The sequence below is a fragment of the Varroa jacobsoni genome, unplaced genomic scaffold, assembly GCF_002532875.2.
Source record: "Varroa jacobsoni isolate VJ856 unplaced genomic scaffold, vjacob_1.0 scaffold_1194, whole genome shotgun sequence".
In the NCBI taxonomy this organism is placed as follows: Eukaryota; Metazoa; Arthropoda; class Arachnida; order Mesostigmata; family Varroidae; genus Varroa; species Varroa jacobsoni.
The window spans coordinates 37,497-57,200 of NW_019214096.1; the positions used below are offsets into that span (position 1 = coordinate 37,497).

General features: G+C 43.4%; 1 protein-coding gene, 1 long non-coding RNA gene and 1 pseudogene across 8 annotated transcripts in view; 1 reads left to right on the plus strand and 2 right to left on the minus strand.

The window, feature by feature from the left end:
* The window catches only part of LOC111267495 (E3 ubiquitin-protein ligase MARCHF5 pseudogene), a 28,872-nt pseudogene extending 13,278 nt beyond the window's left edge, over positions 1-15,594 (minus strand). Inside the window, exon 1 of one of the 2 annotated variants that reach the window (XR_015313834.1) lies at positions 15,126-15,594. The product of XR_015313834.1 is annotated as an E3 ubiquitin-protein ligase MARCHF5 pseudogene, transcript variant X2 (transcript). Of the gene's footprint in view, positions 1-10,983; positions 12,603-15,125 lie in introns of those variants that run through there. The other variant, XR_015313833.1, reaches the window with a different exon arrangement.
* LOC147752526 (uncharacterized) overlaps positions 1-19,035 on the minus strand; it is a 32,313-nt gene extending 13,278 nt beyond the window's left edge. Inside the window, exons 1-2 of the long non-coding RNA XR_015313836.1 lie at positions 18,905-19,035; positions 17,014-17,070 (exon numbers count right to left, since the gene is read on the minus strand). This is a non-coding gene — a long non-coding RNA (uncharacterized LOC147752526). The remainder of the gene's footprint in view (positions 1-17,013; positions 17,071-18,904) is intronic.
* LOC111267496 (serine/threonine-protein phosphatase alpha-2 isoform) overlaps positions 1-19,704 on the plus strand; it is a 107,869-nt gene that overhangs the window by 37,246 nt on the left and 50,919 nt on the right. The window lies entirely within an intron of this gene.

Below are 19,704 nucleotides of genomic sequence, written 5' to 3' on the forward strand. Positions count from 1 at the left end.
GTCTGCTACTGGCAAAAATGGTCTGCCTGTCTATCAGCCCTACTAGACGATACCTATTCAGGCTATGACAAGACGTCAAAGTCGTAGTAGAATTATTTTAAGTTACAAGCTAAAACATTGCCATTATTACTATTATTAGTATTTAGGTGTGATTATGCGACAACCTGTTCTACAGATTTTCTGCGAACTACTTGTTTTAACTGGCATATGTTTGTCTGCTACGCTCGTGTCAACTGGAAGTCAGTCACTTGTAAAGGGTTGTGTTGCTTTTGAATTTTAAGCAAAGATCAACTTTTATCTAACGCTCCTGCACTGGAAAGAACGGAAAATCCATGCGCAAAAAACAACGCGGCGATTTGCTAACTCGGTGCGACGCGACTTATCTGCCACACAAGATTCCAAGTACAACGTGTGACAGGGGTATTTCTATTTAACCATGTGCCATTTTCGACTTAAGGAACATTTTCTGTGGGTGACGGCCCGCATAAGTTCACGTTCAAGCAGTAGAAGCGATAGTAACTAAGTAGACTGAAACAAAATACGTATTTACGTGCCCTTACGAATTTCATAACGTACAAGTTTATCATTATAACGCTACATAACTTGCGCTTGTATATTCAAAGGGACGAGTGACCGGTCATAGTATCATTATTACTATCGTAGCATTTCATGATAATACGTAAACATATGACACGGAACCTCTGCTTGTATTAAATATCGGTCAATAGTTGGGTTTTTAATAATGTCAATATGATGTTGCCATCATCGTGAGAAGTTATTGTGATTGTCATAGGTGGTCCGTTTCCTCTTGCTGGAACAAGCGGCAGAAAAGAATTGTTTGAAGATAGAAGTTTTAGCCAGTTAGCTAGTTGTACCTTCCTTAAACAGGACTATTTTTAGTAATGACAAAGCAATAATAATCCTACTAATAGCCAACATTATTACGGTCTTCGGGCACAGCCGTTCAGAAAACCTCGTTGCGACCTCACGCTATAAATAGGATAGTTCAATGCATAGCCGCCTAGGCCGCAAGAAACGAATCGGTTTGAGGAGCAGTGATGATGCTCTACAAAGCTATGTCGCTATTACTTTGCAATCCTGCGCTACAGCTTTTATCAACAAGTCACATCCAAGTTGCGCTTTAATTTCCAATACATTATCTACTGTAAAACTAGTCTATTTAGCGTCTGACAAACCACTTCGAAATTTAGATTATTCAGCCTACTCGATATGCGGACCGCAGTCCAACAATAGTAAAATAACACTACCCATTTTGCGTCTAACGGGGCTGATCTTTTGTTTATAAAGGACAACGTCTGCGGACCTACACATGATTGACGACGCTCATCTTCTTTGTGTCGAAATCTCCCTTCTAATCTCATCATATACTTATTCCAGCAAAAAAATTGCTAGATACACCGTCACGACGCTGTCTGCTCGTTATCGAGGATGTACAGGATCGGATCCTGCAACGATTTTATCTGGAGCCACTTCCGCCATTATTCTTGACTGCTGTTGCACATCCTGCAGCACTTTAATTGCTTCCACCCCCTTCCGCTAGTGACAACTGGGCATTTCGAATCGCTGGCATCTGTCCGCGTTCGATTCGTGCTGCGGCATAATCCCGCACGGCGGCATTTTGTCACATTGCCGCCTATTACTTTACTAACATTTCACAGATTTGCCTCATTTTGACCAAAAAGTATATTGTCCGCAGGTACTCCTGTGTAACGAGAACATTGTCAACGGGTTCGTGTCTTTGCGAGTGAACTAATTTTATTAGAACGACGGTGGGCGTCATAATTGAATTTGTCTTCTAGAAACTGCATCGTGGCCAGCGAACGCAAAACGCGAAAAAAAGGGTTTAATTTTCCGCCTCTAAAATCTGCTCTCAATCGATTTCTAATACTGTCAATGAAAATACGAAAAGTAGGGTCTTTGGAAACGTTCCACCGCGAACGTTGTCTAAAGAAACTCTTCCAGAACGTTGAGACTTGGATCTGACAAGCAGTAGCACCAATAAATCTAAAAAAAAAGACCAAGCCTAGTGTATCTCGAACCTAAATGAAGCAATCTTCATTATTATGGAGCCTTACCATATCGAACAAAAATTTGTGACCTTCTCTTTGAACTGGCTGTGTTCTATGAAGCCCGAGCTCTTATTTTGCTCGTGTAAAATTTACAAACAGCAGAAACGTATTTTCGTTGTTACTAGCAACCGAGAAAACTGAAGTTCCTTGACGAACGAATTAAGCTCAAGCCAAAAATCTATCTAGTTAATTGTTATGACCAACTTATAGGAGGAGGACGCTGAAACATTCGACGTCAATCAAAGACAGATTGCCCCAACAATCAGCATGGGTTTGGTTGGTTGCGACCAAAACAAAGTACGTCCAATCCTAGAAACTGATTTTACCAGCAGATAAATATACTTACTTACGCCCCCTTCTCGCTTGCGCATTTTCGTACTGGCAGTCGGAAACGGATCCACGCAGAAGTAATACCTTAACGTGTTTAACGGGGACATACTAGACAAGTTAATGCCTATCTCGTTTCAACAAAGATCAATTCGCTGCTGATATTGGAAAATTATCTTGTGATAAAGATTTATTGTAACTTGGTAGTGTGTTTTGAGACGCGTATACGTAGGCTTGGTACCAAAATATCGAGATCACTTCTTTGAAGTAACGGCATGTCGGATCGTAGCTCGACCGCGTCAATTTTCTTGCCGTTGCTCACTTTGGCGAAGACGGTTACGTTTGTGTAAGTAAACAGAAATTAAGTTGACGCCAAGTTTAGATAGGGTTTGTTATTTAGTTATTAGGCTGATCTGCATACCATTAGCTGATTCTATTGGACGCAGTATAAATCACGTCCACCGGGTTTATGAGCAATACTAGTGACATCCCAACAACTAGAACGAGCGTACGTGCTTACCGTAGATGTCGGCCTTTTGTGTATTTTCGGCCGGGCCTTCAGTGTGACGTTCTTTCTCTATGAAGCTACGCTTGCACCATTACGAATACCCAGTCTATTCAACACCAACATCGATGACGTACTTTTATCTTACCGCTTATATAATGTCGCGTTCTAATGATTTTATAGGTCTATTCTATTGCAGTCTTTTTCTCTTCTTTCGTTCGTAGTTTTGAAGGTTGGTCTAGTCGCTTGTTTTCCGGTTACAACCTTTTGTCGTCCTTCGGACAGCAGCACTCGGACCTTAAAAATTGTAGCAATACCGGAGTGAACTCGGCAGGTGTCAGAACACGCCCCCGCAATCGATCCAGACAAACTCGTCCAGCCCAGGGTTGATAGATAGCGGATCAGAAAATAGATTAAGGGGCCAGATTGCTGGCGGATCGCTTTCCGACCACGACCGGCTATATTGATTTTCGCGAGTAATTTTTTGATTTCCTTTTACCCACGGCCGATCGGATGGCAAAATCTGATCGAAAGAAATGATCGAGTAAGTTACAAATAAGCGCTCTTATTACATCCATCATCCTTACTGCGACTTTGACTAGTCGTATTGTTGCCGTGATTAATATTATTGTGAGACAATATAATTGGTCTGCCCTGTGCCTCCACCCTGGTGATTCTCTTCAGATCAAACGAACTGACCATGGGGTAGACGAAGAGACGAAACCGGGCAAATGCACTAAAAAAAAGCGGTTAAAGTAAAAATGTATTCTTTTGTCTGTCGCTGCTTCGTGTCACTGCTTGGCTTAGCTAGCAGTCAGGGACGTAGGCCACTGCGCCACTACGAAATAGGCTGCAGACGTAATGATATAAACACTTGAATCTGATCGTAACTGGTGTGGACCTTTGGGGCGCAGGGGAACATCGAAAAGACATTGATGCAAAATATTTAATCGACAATTAAATAGGTAAATTAATTTAAAACAGGTAATTAGGCTAGTGGTACAGTTTCGGGGAGCCACATTTACAAGGGCTGCAAGGGGCAACGAATATTTTTTGGCTTGAACTTTTTTTTATTATTATTTAACCTATCTATGGTTTATGAGCCCGGCTTAAAGTTAGACGATACATTCATCCCGCCACAGGATTCAAATTAGTAACTTTTAAGACTTGTTATTGCGTGTAGTAGATAGCTTCAATGATTTCTAGTCAGGCACAACCCTGCCTATTTTACCAGTTCGAACGTGTCTGTAACCGTTCCAATCTATAATCAGTAAAAAGCGCCAAGACAATACAGCATTGAAAGCAATTACGAGTAGTAATATGTACAGTTGCATAGTACAAGCGAATTCTAGTGCAAAATAAATTGCCCCCGTCTGGAATTCCAGCCACATATATTAGTGTGCTATATATCAGATAAGGGAAATATCACCATGATCATAGGGTAAAGAAAATTGTATCCGCATTCGGATCGTTTACGCTCCGGTACAAGGACAAAAATAGGAAACTTTATAATTAGACGTCGCTTTTCGAGAATAAATTTACTAAATGATTGCAATATTTTAAAAAAGTTAAAGGGTAAAAGTATACACCGTTAACTTAATTGTATCCGTATGCATTGTTTTAACACTTGTACAGGTCGCCTATAGCAAACCGGTCACCTGGCTGGTTACGATTTGCACACATACTACATTTATTCGTGATACTCTCGGCACCCCATTGAAAGCTCACTTGAAGGCCAGGTATCGGAGGACAGAAAACACAACGATGGTATTAGCTCATATGAATAGAGGACGATTTGAGTGTCAAGAGGAAGAAAAGGGTAGACCTAGCTGACGTAACTTACCGATGAACTTTTCGATGAATTCATCTGTTAAGTACAGCCCTCGAACAAATGATACTCGGCGTCCTATACGCGTACATCGTCTACGTCACATTATATGACGCGCACTGAAGCGTACCAGACTTTCATTAACCGCTGGAAAACTTGTTGTGTCATGGTGTGCATAATGCGCAATTTCGATGAGCAGTAAATTAAATGCTACTAAAAATAGAAACGTGGAAGAGATATACTAGTCGTAGCCGTCTGTCTGCCATTGTCGTGGCGTGCAGAAGAGCGTTTCGTGTTTGATGAACACAAACGTCGTAGGGGAACAGCGTGCAAATTGGAAGTGCCAACAGCTAGCCTTCAGAGGGCATGTTGCAATATAACCTACAAAAAGTCCTGAAGGAGTACTAGGCGATAGACAATGAGACGACGGCCGCAATGACCGTGGCGGCGAAAGGTCGCTTTAGCGTCACGTTTGCGGCGAAGAACAAGACAGAATCGCCTAGTAGCTCATTGCCCAAATAATAGCAGGTGCAGTGGATAATGTGGGAGCGGGACCCACAGTTCCGCTATCAGTGAATACGCCATGGAGATGTGAGATGTGGGAACGAAAATGTTGCGACCTTTCGCCCGTTTTATATGTATAAGAGGTTGAAGAGGTATATGAAGTTGTCGTCGCTGGTGGTTGCGCCCATGACGACAGCAACGATAGCTGACGGCACCTACTGCGGAGGCATGGAAGCTATGACCAGGATGATCGTCTGGCCTCGTCATACCTACGACGTAAATAAGCAAGCCCAAGGGGTTACGATAACATACCCTCCAACAACAACTCGTTTCTCTCTCGTTTTTCTATCTCGGCGCGTGGTACGAAAATTGTCGAGAGACAAGAGAGGTCAGGCGCCACGAATTTATCGCTGTGACAGGCGCCGTTGTCAGCAGCCGTAACGTTGACCACTACTAAAACGAGATTTTAGCTTTGAATGGCTCTGGCATAAAGGAAGCATAGCGATATAGTGAGAGATTAAATCACATATATCGTACTTGATCCCAATAGGGCTGTTTTATCGGATATTTTTGATGGGACAATGATTTCGCTCATCAAGGCGTGCCATACTTCTTGACAAATTCGAGTCAGCGAAGTGCATTTAGCCAGACTCATTTCATTGTCTAGTGTCAGAGAGATACCTTCATGAAGGTTCCGTCAAATATTTGATACGCAAGATACTTAAATGGCCGGAATTATTGACTGACCATTATAAACCAAACTAGAAACCTATCATTGCAGTGTCAGACTTAGGCAGAGCTCCTGATTGCGATCGCGATTTATCTCGCTGATGCATTTCAGAATTGATACGTAAACGTTATCACAAATAGGTCGATCTGAAAAGTCGAATAGAATTCTCGCGGAGGTTCCAGATCAGTCTAAATACTGTTCAATACACATCTATTCTACCTGCTCATCAACTCCATCCATAAGAAGCATTAACTTTTAATTCTACAGAAAATAGGCATTTGAGTTTCGTCGTTATTCGTATGAGAGGAGCCGACAATGGCAATTTACTAACGAACAGACGCTACTTCTAGCTGCTCCCTTACATTACATACCACTTCGTTTAAAAAGTTTTTACTATGGCGGCCAATAGCTCATCTATTACGACTGCCACGCCTCATTAGATAGATTGTGGACGATGTAGACACGGGCCATTGCTATGCGTTGCATAGTCAGCGAGTGCGTGTGTCGCTAACCTAGGCGTATACAAATGATTTCGCGTTCGTTGAAGCTGATGTCTATGAGAGCCTGTGTAAGTGTTTGCGTCAACACGTAGATAGGTGGACGATGCAAACCTGTGTGACCTACCTTAGAACCCTTTCATATGTCTCAATAGCCGAGTGTGGGCGTTTATGTGTTCGTACAACTCGGGACACGATCCTAGATCTGTACTAGTGGACACCTTAGTAAAGGACTAGAAAAGTATTTTCGCGCTGCTTGCGCCTTGTGTAGAGTACGAATCGACTAGACTTAAAATCCCTCTGTTTCTTTATTTTATATGCGATATGATGCACAAACTGTTGGAAATCCATTGAACAATAACACCTTTGTTTTGCGATGCGTTGCTTATTCTAGTCAGCAGAATAGGCAAGACCACACAGGTAGACAAATAGGGCTCGAATAGATGCTTCACCCTCTGGAACGGAAGGGACCCTAAGGAGTTTGGCGCTTTCTCTGGCGCCGGCACGTTGGATACTATATGATACGACCGTTTTGCAGAACCACTGGTACAGGCGTCCAAGCGTATTGATCGCTTAATATCGCATAGGTTGTGCCCTGATGGAGAACTATTAAATCTGCTGCATCTAGCCTACGCATCAACGCCTTCATGTTGATAGCTCAGGAGCTCAGCACCTCAGTTCATCCCTTGTTCATCGGTTGCCAGCCATCCTAGTGTGAAAGGCCTCCAGCCCGTGTCTACTGAGAGATTACGCTGACGTCATAAGTTCCTGGATAAAAAGAACTGAAGGCTAATGGGCTCACAAAACTTCGCTGACGCCGTGGGCTCAATTTTATCGGATATGGCTGCTTTTAAAACGTATGAACAACGTGAGCATTAGGCTGTTTCCAACTGAATAAGATAATTTTTATATCAAACTTTGCTACCCTCCGCTTGGTCAACATTATAGCAAGCAATGTTTGCTGAATGATACCTCAAACAGATAGTCTCGCGGCGGAACATTACCTGGGTATGCAACTTACAACAGATACAACATGAATAGCAGTCTTTTCTAATGCAAAAAAGATCTCGTTTCGAGACAAAATGCATTGCAGATATGGCACTTATGGTTACTATGTGCATTCATGGCACGAATGTATGTATATATAGTTTGTTTCGCTTGCTCAGCCCCGATCTGGCTCGCATTCAACTTGCCCTAGTGCCAAACAAACAGTTGCCCTCAAGTGTCATTGATTTCGCACAAGCTGATATTAACTAGCGCGTGCTTCATGAGATAAAAAACAAAAACTCGAATGTATAGTTTCTCTTGTTTTTTGCCTTATCAAAGTTTCTCGTATTACCACGTCGGCTAATGCTACATGAACATATATAGTAGAACTCAGGCCTGAGTCGTTTTGTCACAATGCTTTCCGCCTATAGAGACAGCATTGTGGCATGACATTGTGCTATCCCAACAGCACAATCATCTGATTCCACAAGCTTTCCAGGCTCAAGGAGCCGGAGTTTGCCCATTATGCTCTTCGTAGCGCGGCGCGTGCTTAACGTTCACAGAACTTCAAGGACGCCGTTGTTAACCCGCTCGCTGGCCGGATTAGCACGCGCTGTCAGCCGTTCCCGAGCTTCGTTCAATACATTATAGATGTTTTACAATATTGGAAAGGTGTATAATACTGATAGCGAAAGCCTTGTATAGGGCAGATATGACAGGACATTGCCTGTCTCTCGCACTGTTCATGATTCTGTCGTGAATCGATTACGACAGGCAGGTTTCAGTGTCCATTTATCACGTTGCTACTTCATGTACTTGTTGTAGCATTCCCAAAGAAACAGATATGGTAATAGTTAAAGAATTTATTTTTTTTTTGGGTTTTTGTTTGACAAATATTCGGTTTCTAATAACAGCCATCACAGAAGCGCGATAGCAGCGCGAAACGTACTGCGCATAAACAATCTACACTTGAGCCTTAAAATAAAGATGATTCAAATAGTTCTTGCTAATAAATCGTTTGTGCTAAAGCATTACCGCAGAAATTACCGGCGTACGATACGCTGTGACTCGTACCAGCCCACTGTTGGTATGAGGACACAAAAAACAATTCTATGTCTGCACGCCTACGTTGATTGGCATTAATTGTACATCCGTTAGCTATATCGAGCTAGGAGTTGGCGATATAGTGTGAATACTATCGGCCGACATTACGAAGATCTGTCTCGATCAAAGGGATGAAGCTGGCCAGCAAGCACAAAAGGGAGAAAATATCGGCCGCTCCAAGATTAGCACTATTATAAAAAAAAATGACAGGAAGGCAATAGTCCTATCATCATTTATGGTTAACGATGATTTCTTCTGTTTCTGAAATCGTACTTTTAGTTGCTGTTCTTTTGCCGAACAGGCCGCGAACGAAGATATCAAAAACAAAAAAAGATCTGTACCTGTATAAGTATACTTATTAATATTTGATTAATTTGCCTAGTAGTTAGAATATTCTATACTTAGGGGAAGTGTTGTTTTGAGTGACGATCGCAGTAGACCTTTCGAAAACACCCGGCCAAGTCGTCCCTGCCAGTTAGGCTGACGAGTGTTGACAAATATCAATGCCGATGCATAAACAGCACGAGCACATATATTGTCCATTCTGTAATAGAAATGTTTCAGAATTTCCTAGTCGCTCTATCAGCCATTAGCTCTCGATATAACTATAGGATATTGTTAAATGAATTTATATACCGTAGCAAACTACCGCAACAAAAGCCATGTACGTTTGCCCTACAACTATCTTTGATTTGTGCGTCCTTACGTGCGCCTACTGCCGTTGACGTATTCTGCCAATATAATTGTACCAGTTCGGCCTGTTTCGCAGCGATCTAGATACAGATATAGGCGCTTTATATATTTTTTTAATTGCATTTTTCAGGTGGAACATGGAGGCCAGCAGTAGTGGTAGCGGCAGGTTAATTTTATCGCCCATATGGGTCAGCTTGCTTGTTGGCACGGATGCCGAGACTTACCACAAATGTTATCACTCATTTGTTGACGCTTCGGATCAAATTTGAGACGCAGCTGCCCAGTGTTACCGCTTCTCTGGGGCTAGTTAACGAGCACCATAATAAAAAAAGGACACACCAAAGAAGACTCTTGACGGTTTGAGGCTGTTTTCTCTAGAGTTCCTTTGCTGCGCTTTAATATGCCGGCCTTGCGAGACTCATGCAATATATTTCAGTCGAGTAAAGCTCGTTGCGATCTGCAGCTGATTATTATTAATAATATATTAACCCAATAGAAGAATTAGGTATTCATGTATTGGCGAAAGAAGATAGGCAGGTAACAAACCCCGAGCTGGCTTTTGCTGTCACACCTTTCCAGCTGTACAGTGCACCGTGTAATTGAAAATGAAATTAAAGAAGTAGTAGAACTGATCTATCTTTTTGTCTTGCTAAGATTTTTTAGCATATAACATATCGTTCTCCTGAAAAGTCAGAGCGCCTCATTATCGTCGGGCGTTTTCTAGCGATCCATATTTTGTTTTCCAGCCAAAATGAGTGAGTTGCCCCGGCGACCCCAATTTCAAGGCGATTACGGCGGAGAGGTTTTGACCTCCGTCGTTGCGTACTGAAGCAGAGGTTTCGAAATACTGTATTTTCAAATTAGATGCTGATATATTCCTATGGAGCTGGAATGACCTATTGCACATATCTGTGGGCGCTCTTCCGATGATTGATATAGACGCGTAAGCTTTTGTAACGAAGTCTAGCTTGTTCGGTTAATTAGAAACGTACTGTGTAATTGGTTCACAATTATTCAAATTTTTCAGTAAAATAACCAGTAATAGTTCTGCCTAAGTATAAAGATTTTCAATTCAAAATCGTTCAGTTGAAAAATAGCTAACGTTACGCGTGCTAGCAAAGTACAACTATAATCTCAGCTCGTTCAGTCCTTACCTAAACTACCATCATCATACTTAACCCTTAAAGAGCCAGAACAAGCTGTTCCATGCATACCCCCATGTATCAGATATTTTGTTTTTTTTTTTTTGAAAAAAAATTACTTCTACTCTCTTAGCATAGGCAGTGTAGATCCGAATGATCCAGTAGAATTTTGTGACAGAGGTACGGCGGTACCTGTCTACGCTTTCGTGTGTACATCTATTACAGGTACGACGAAAAAGGGACGGTTTGCCCTGAGTCAATTTGGTTAAGGGACTTGCGCGGTCTATGCTGCCTTTCCACGCGCCATCGTTGATACGTTACATTGGTGCTCGATGAAGAGTTCATTATCGGGAAAGCTGCGAAACTCATTCGGTAACTCTCTAGCAATGCAGGTTACTGTCACCATTACATCACAATGAATCTAATTGCCAATCGCTACCTTAGCTGAGCAATATCAGGTTGCCGAAGACGGTAGGGCCACTCGTTCTTCGGATGTCTTCAAGTACCTTATGGCCTAACCGATGCATTCGCATGCATGAGACTATAGGTGCATTGTGCGATACGATATAGACTTACGCGGTCGCGCGTTAGACGTCGAAAGTAAATGATCAAACGTTGCTGAAGAAGACTCCAACGATCGCAGTAGTAACCCTCAGAAAAGAACCATACGGGATTCTAGAGGTTATTGTCAATAGAGTGCCAGTCGATGATGACCTCCTCGATAAATACACAATCTATTCCTAACCGGATGAAAGCATGATTAGTACGTCGGACGCGTGTGGCTTTCATTGGCGCGCACAGACATCGCTAGCTCTTTAATTCAACACTTTTTATGTCTGTTTCTTTTTCTATGCACGTCACTTTCTTATTATTAAACTTGCACTATCCTCTTGATTGATTCAATTTATCAAGTTCAGTTCTCGCAGAAGTGGGAAAAGTTGACCGCCATCAAATCGCATGAGCACCATAGCTCACCAGGGTCACAGTTTTCTATATAAGTACCCTCCATTTGCGCAGAGTGCTTTCTAGAGCGCTATTATCTATTCAGTGAACTCTCGCTACTGTGGTATTTGGTAGTACGTCCAGTCTCTTCCTTTGCAGGGAGAGACAATGGAGAGAGGTACGGCGTCAGGCACCACTTGTTGTGCTAATGGAATCAGCACCGGATAACGCCTTTAATCCGAGGTACGCGCGGGTCGCGTATAGCCGCACAATAGTAATCTGCGACGGGTTACCGCCAGTTACCGAGAAAAAAAAACGAGCGCTTTAAACGTTTGATTGCTGGTGCGTTACTGTGACGCGCGCGGCGTGTTCTTTTGGCAGTGGACTCGTGCTAATGGCGCTGCCACACTCGCCTTGGCCGATAGCCTTTGCAGCAGCTGTTGCTGCTGTGGGCCTGCGGGTCTGCGGCCGCCAATTTACTCGGCACGAACGGAAATCTCTTTTTTTTTTTCCATCTACACTACATTCCTCCGACTTGGTGAAAACCGTAGAAAAAAAAAGCTACCAGCTACTCACTTGCGCACTCAGGCACGGTCAATGAGCCAGTTACCGCTGTAAAGCTATGACTTGCACAGACGACACGACCGCCCGATTACAAGGTACACCTGAACTAACTGATATCTGCGTTAAAGAGAGAGTTCAGCGGCCGGCGGCTCGCTAGCCACTGAATACTTCGGACGCTATTTTGTAGGCCAGTTGTATTGTAACAGCTTAGTATTTTCTTACACAAAAGCCGGAGTCACTGTTGGCGGCCGGGTCGCTGCCACGGAACAATCCAGCCGGCTAACTGAGCACCCGACCGAACCGCTCGACTCTGATCTGACCAGCGATCATAGCCCCATCTATATGTGTCTACCGCGTTGGCGTTGCCATGATGATGGTACGAAATTTCGCGTCGACCCCGTAGCTTGGCTCCGCTGCTGTCTTCGTTGTTGCAGCACGCGCCACTGAAAACGCCTGGCGACTTTGAGCCCGTCAGCGGTAACTGATGGTTGTCCATCTTACGATCGCTTCCGCTTGTCGAAATTGGTGATCGTTGTCGCCGTTGCTGTTGCGGTACGCTGCCGCTCCTAGCGGGTCGACGTGTTAGATTTTTCCAGTGGCTCTTGTTGCTATTGAACGCTGCCAAATGTAGCGACTCTAACAGGGACGTACAGGTAACGAATATACTTATAATGATCTGGTACGAATAGTACGAGTCTAATGATGATCATAATAACAATCATATTGTACAAGCAATAACAATGCTAGTTGGCGGACTGCAGCACTTCACGACCTTGGCGTCAAGGCAGCTCTTGAGGCGTCATAGAAGCGGCAGCAGCAGTAGCGTTAGTGACGGAATGGAGAGGGTAAGGATCACGTCATCGTCGCGCTATTGTTTACCGGACGCGTGTTAGCGTTGAGCTCTGGAGTACTCACCGCTGAAATAACAAATTATACAGATACAACAACTAGCCGTCTCAGGCCCGTTGGACAGCAGCGTAATAGGCCCAGGCCTGCGTTTGAAGATGCTACGAACGATATTACCATCGCCGCCGCTGCCGTCATTGTATAGCTACTCCTGCTAATAGTGCCAGACCAAAATACAAATCGACGACAGCGGCGGCACCGTGAATCGTTGCCAATAACCGTCGTTGTTCCTCGTTGAGAGCGCTATGGAAATGCACGAAAAAATTGATGTTGTTACTGGCCTTTGAAGCGAAACGCTTCATTTTACTCCATTACGAAACAATAACAGTAACAATGACGGAAAAACGTAAAACATGCGTATCGTATGTCAAACGAGAAAACTTATTCGAACAACTAACATAGAATGGAGTAGAGTAAAATGAAAATACTAATTAGATGTCGCTGCTACTGATTAATAAAGCTATATAGCGAAAGCCATTAGGGTAACACGATTTTTAGTTGTGTTAGTAACGAAGGCTGCTTTATAACTAAACCGGCTTTTCGGTCCTGGTTTGGGTATGGTCTCGGCAAGCCAGGCAGGCTCATGACTGACATGCGTATGTCGAGGTATCATATATATCAAAAACACCTTACAGACAGATGGACAGAAACCGTCGTCCTAGAGAAAACGGTATAAGATAGTTCTGCCATAAGAATCTATGTGTAGACTACGGACGTTCCAAAGCAATCTGCAAGCCCCCCGACCGGTTGTTTGTAGGCGATAGCAACAGTAGCAGTAGCGGAAAATACAAAGTTTATGATATTCCTTCTAGTAGATTCATGCGCACTCGTCGAAATAGATATAGGGCATTGACACCGTACGCTCGACGACGCCGGCAAGCAAATGATAGCTCTTTAATAGAGTATGTATTGCATGTGGCAATTGATTATGTGCCCACTATGCCTAAACTTGTATTTAGCGACTACGCACAGTGGGCAATAGCCTTTCATCAAACAACTAGAAAGAAAACAAAATCAGTTTTTGTCACCTGGTCGGAACCTACGATCGGTCGATGTCACAGCTACGTACATAGAGTCTACGCGGTCCATTTTTCCGATAGCATCTCACTGGCAGCGGTGTCGATACATTGGCCTTGGCCTTCAGCCTTCCGGTGGTATGTATCGGCGACCATCAAGAAGTGTACATAGATCGAGTTGGCCTTAAATCAACGTCAAATAGACGTGCGGCCTACAGCCTCGAAGGGGCCGACAGGAAAATAGAGTTGATAGACAGTTGCCGGTGGTCACAGTGACATACGCGTACGTGTACGTATACGTATGGCAACGTTCAAACAGAGCGCAGTTCGGATATAAGCAAATGATATCAGCGAGTGCCTGCCTAACTTAACAGAAAGTACGAAACTAGGTGACGAACATTGACGAAATGACATATAAAAAAAGGATAAATGTAGGACAAGAGCCGACAGGGAAGCCAAGGCAGTGTGCGCGGGTAGACACACTTCGGAAGTGCTGGTAACCCATCTGACAAAATCCCTAACAGATGTCAAGCTCGAAACATTCGGTTAGTTCGCTAGAATGACAGTTAAACTGAAAATAGAAGTGAAGGCAAATTAATAAAAAAAAATCTGCTACCCATCGATGACTAGTCGCTCTGTATACTCTTATAACGATCTTTAGGATCATTTTGAACGGCTAGATAGAAACAAACCTCGTTCCACCGGGACGGACAGACTTGTTTCTACTAGCAGTTCTCTGAATCCTGTGTCCTGATAGTGGATCTAGATTATCACAATGTTCATAGCTAGCATATTGTTCCCGGCGAACTATCACAAAATATTATACTGTAGATACATTTTATAATTCTCGTAGTTTGTAATTTGACATATTGTATACCAGTGGTATCCAATACAGGCTTTGCTCGTTCTACTCTATCGCCAAAAATTAGAAACACATCGTGTGTTGACGTTACACGTAAACACCAAACCATCTGTAACCATCGTGGAAACGGTTCCCTGCAAACGGGTCCTTTTCGAAAAAAGCAAATGAATAACACAGGCCATACATTTTTCTATGCACTGCCATATTCGTGACAAATATAAAATGAGCGTTAGTTATTATATAGGATAGATAGTCTGCCGTAATGGCCCTTACCAGAGTCGGACAGGCAACAACGCTTATTGTGTTGAATATCTATTCTTTCCTCGGGTTTTAGTATTCACTGCTATTCCTGGGCTAATTTTTAACCTCGTATTTTCAAGTGATTCAAATCTATTTGAACCTATTTCCCATGCTTTTTTCTTACTTACCGAGTTTTCGTAGTGGTGTCTCTTTATCGCGCGCTATTGGTAGCGAATATCCTCGATCATCTCGACCACTTGAGCGGACGCAACGCGGGGACGCCCGCGCTCCTGATTCCAAAAAGCAGTTCTCTCAACCAGATATCTCGGTAGCCTCAATAACTTATCTCCTTACACGTGCAATTCAATGGGCAAACCTGTTTCTGATACGGTCACGACAAGCCAGATTCGTCTTTCGCTGTCGACCCTTGTTAGTAATGTCATTGCTTGGAAGTGAACTTCGTGTACATTTGGTCTCTTTCTTCCTTTTTTAGATATAGGTCTAATCCGCTCGCTACGAAAGGTCCCTGTTACTTGTGCCCATCCTAACGACGAAAAGGGTTGAGGACGACAGCCGAAACGATCCGGTTTGTGCTAACTATGGCTCAGCTATATTTCGGCTGTGGAAAAAGATCTTCAATACCAGTGCAAGCATCCAGCAAGAACCCGAAACACTAACGGTTCACTCAAGGGAATAGATACCGAAACCAGCCAGTCTGACTGACTTGCACACTCGATAAACGAGTTAGATGTTTTTGCATTAGCATGGCCAACACAGTCAACTGTGCTACCATGACGTTACTCCCCAATGCTCGGGGCGGGGGAGACAAACAAACAAACAGACAGACAGAAGGTCGTTCAGCAGCGCCGGAGAAAGAGTTTGGCTTTTTGCAGGGAGTTTTTTTGGGGCACACGTGCGGAGAGGTGGAGGGCTAGAGATAAGCGGGGGACGGAGAAAGGAACATTGATAGTGAGTGAGGCATCCATGCTACTGGCGGTGCAAAAGCGTTCTTGATTGTTCGCTACGAGCGAGATTCTAGCTGCTCCAGGCAGCGTGAAGATGACAGCGCGAAAGGAAATACCGAAAGAACGAATCACAGACATCTATGGGACTGAATCGGAAAACGGAAACGAACGAGCCAGAACGCGCAGTTGTAAAAGTAGCAGCCATTGCTGCCGCCTTAGCACTACCGTATCTGTTACCGTTTCATGTGAGTTAGTGCTACATCAGAAGGCCTTTGCCTTCGCTTGTGAAATGGAGACGAAGGAAGTGGTTGTACTGTACTGTCTATTATATGAGATATACAGCTAAGTTTTTTTTAATCGAGTCGACAAAACTTAACAAGGAACAGCGTTAGCTGCGAGAAACCTAGTACATGCCGACAAAGTGATTCTATGTTTGGCCGGCACCACGTCTGTCTCGTGTGCGCTGTCCAACGGCGACACGAAGCGAGGCCGAAATTGCCTTCATATAGAAGCGTAGCTAATGTTAATCATACAGAGACGCTTGATGGCTTTCTATTCGCTTTCGCTTGATACAGTAAAAACGAAGCCAGCTATAGTCACGCTGATCGGTGCTTGCTATAAAAATACAGGTGGAGAAAAGCAATGCAAAACGGAATAAAGGAAATGACCAAAAAATTGCTAGTTTTTTTCTTCGCCTACTCACTCGTGCTTTTTTTGGGCTTTTTACAGTTCTTTGATAGATAAACACGAGCGCGGCAGGCACAGAGTGATCCTATTGGCCGATCTGGCGCACGTTGCTAGCAGCAGTGGCGAGACCTAGTGGCACATTATGGAAAGGACATAAATGCAACCCTGTGTGAAAGGCGGACACGGCGATGTATTATGGCACCGAAGCACTAGGCCACACCCGCGAAACTTGAGAGTGATATGGACTAGTCTGGCGACGACACCGCTGTATCAGTTGCAGAACGTACAAGGCAGCAGAAGGGAATCCACAAACAAACGCTGGCGTCATGCCGAAGTGTCGTTTCTACCTAGGTAACTATAAGATTTATAAGGTCAACAAAGTACTTAGTTTTGCTAGGACACCAGATGCCGGGGTGAGCCTTACCGTTCACACATGATTTAGTCAGGACGGAAATATTTACAGTTTGATACAAAGGTGAACCTGCAAAGCAATAAATATATATCACATATAGTTGACTCTGATAAGAGACAACTCGCAAAGAAAAAAAGAAGGAAAGGGAAAAGTTTTACAGGTGAGGACGTATAAGTGTTTGAACAACGTTGATTTATATACACGCACTCCGAAGTTTTAGTACTTCAGTCAGCGGCTAGAAATGCTTGTAGGTCACTGTGGACGTACGCCTGCCTAGAAATAGGTTTGAAAACAAATAGAGTAATAATAAAAAACCGAAGTATTTTCATACGGCAGTACAAACTGTGTCCGGTTGGCCAGTTACCTTGAAAGGTATAACGAATTCACAGTGGTTTACCATTAAAATGCTTCCGTTTGATCGTGTAAACTCTGCCCACGAACCTATGTGCTACTGCAACGGTATTTTGAATTTTCGCCCTGCAAACAACGGGGGAAGAGCATAGCTATGCACATCTAGACCGTGCATTAAATCTGGTTTTAGCCAATACACTAAATTCAGGTTGTGTTATAATTTAAGTGTGCGCCCTCAGCCTGAACCTAAATGTTTAGAAAAGTCTTATTTTCGCCCCCTTTGTTTACTTTGTCCGGCCATCTGTGTCATAGACGATAGCAAATTATTTGGCACAAGACAGATGTGGTGATCAGCCGACAGTCGACATGTACAGCCAATGATGCAGGAAAGCGTTGAATTCGAAAGTTTGCATGTATAGATAAAGTGTACCGTCGCGTAACACCTATCGATCAAAAAGAAAGCTTCTATGGGGAATACTCACACGCCAGAATAACCTAAATGGCAGCTATTGATTTAGTCGCAAGTAATATGCATATTGCATGCCCAAAGGCTCTAACCAAGGTGTGTTTAGGTTTATAGCAGACGGACAAACTGGAAAATGCTGGTAGGCTCAACATAGGACGCGTCCACGTCGTTGCATAGAGTTAGTCACTGAATGATCGTCGCCTTCTGACCTTATCGGTCTGCTTTCATGTCCGTGTGGCTTTCATGTGTGCCCGCACACATGTAGGCCGAGCTATAGGTTGAAGGCTGAAGCTGCTATTGAGCTTTGCAATGCCTCAACGGCAGGTCGGGTCGCGAGTTATTGGCCTGTTAGTGTATGCGATGTGGGGCCTCTCTTTGTGCTGTACGAGCGGGGAAAGAGCATATTCATTTCGGATCACCCATAAAACTTCGAGTTTGTCTATCTGTCTTCAGCACACATCATTGGAACGAGAACACGGGCACGGCGCTTCACTCCAAAGTTGGTCCATCCGCGTCGATTCCGTTCTATTGACGTCCTGGTCGGATTTCTTTATCCTACAATACTTGTTCGTGCTTTAGATACATTATGCCTCCTATGGATACATATAATACTTGCGAATGGCTTTAGCTCCTTCTGCACAATTCACTAGTCACGAGAGCTGCACTGAACTGGGAAGTTGAATTACGTAGCATCTAGGACAACACTACCCCATCCTTCTTATCTACCTAAAAGTTACAGGAATAAAAATGTTGAAGGTCAAAAAGGTCCGTTTGGCTGGATGGTGAAAAGGACAACGACGAAAGAATCATGCAGTAACAAAGTCAGGTTCCAAGTGCGTACGAGTAAGGGTGAATTTAGGGAAGATGTCCACTAGACTTGCGTCCGTCCGGTTCGTATTACTCAAAAGATAATCGTCTTTAGACCTCAGTCATAGCCTCAAAAAAATAAATCTATACATATATATATATATATATAGTTGACAGCTCTATTGACATTGCAATCTAGTTAGAGTTGCGTCATACGCATAGTTGTATAATCACTACAGTTTCACTAATATCTTTCACTAGTATACTTTATATACAAACCTTATATACAGAGGGTAGAGAACATCGTTTCCATTGAATGTCTTCATTGCTTACTGATTCACCAATGAAATGTATGTTTGATGTAGTTACTGTAAAAGCGAAGGGCACTGGTCTATATTTAAACAGGCAAGTCAATCGTTTGAAATCGTCTGCATCGGTATCGAGCGGGTTTGCCTTTCACCCGTATCAGCTCAATCTAAAGCGTCGTATTGTTGCTCTAGTTTATTTCATTGTCATACTTGTTATCGTTGTGAATAGATTTACAGCACAAAGGGGAAGAATTTTCTATGTTTGTGATACAATAATGCTCGTACATGGCGGTCTATGCGTCAGACGGAAAAATAATTGGTAATATTAGCAATCTTTATTTTGGCGAATTGCTGAACCTTTGCTTTGTCGAGTATTTTTGCAATGAGCGCTCTGCAGCCTCGTTTGCAGTGGCTGAACGGCCAATGGTTAACGAAGGCGGCAAAGAAAAGAAGAACAATAGACAGCGTCTCGGCTGGCGTATACACCTACCAAAACTGCCCGCCATAAGCAGCTTCGTCAGAGGCTCGCTGCACCATGTTACGCCGGCTTCCGATCATTATCATCCCTGTACCTAGAAGCGCTACTACGATCGTTGTTGTGACAAGCAAAAACCAATACTCCTTAGCGAAACGTGGCGACTGTGACAAAGAGACGCTTCGGCCGACTCAAACAACGCGGGAAAACGCTATCGCTTATTTGATACTGATGATTATTTTCTATAGTTTGACGAAACGGTCAACGGGTGCGAGGATCGCTTACGTTTGCGTCAT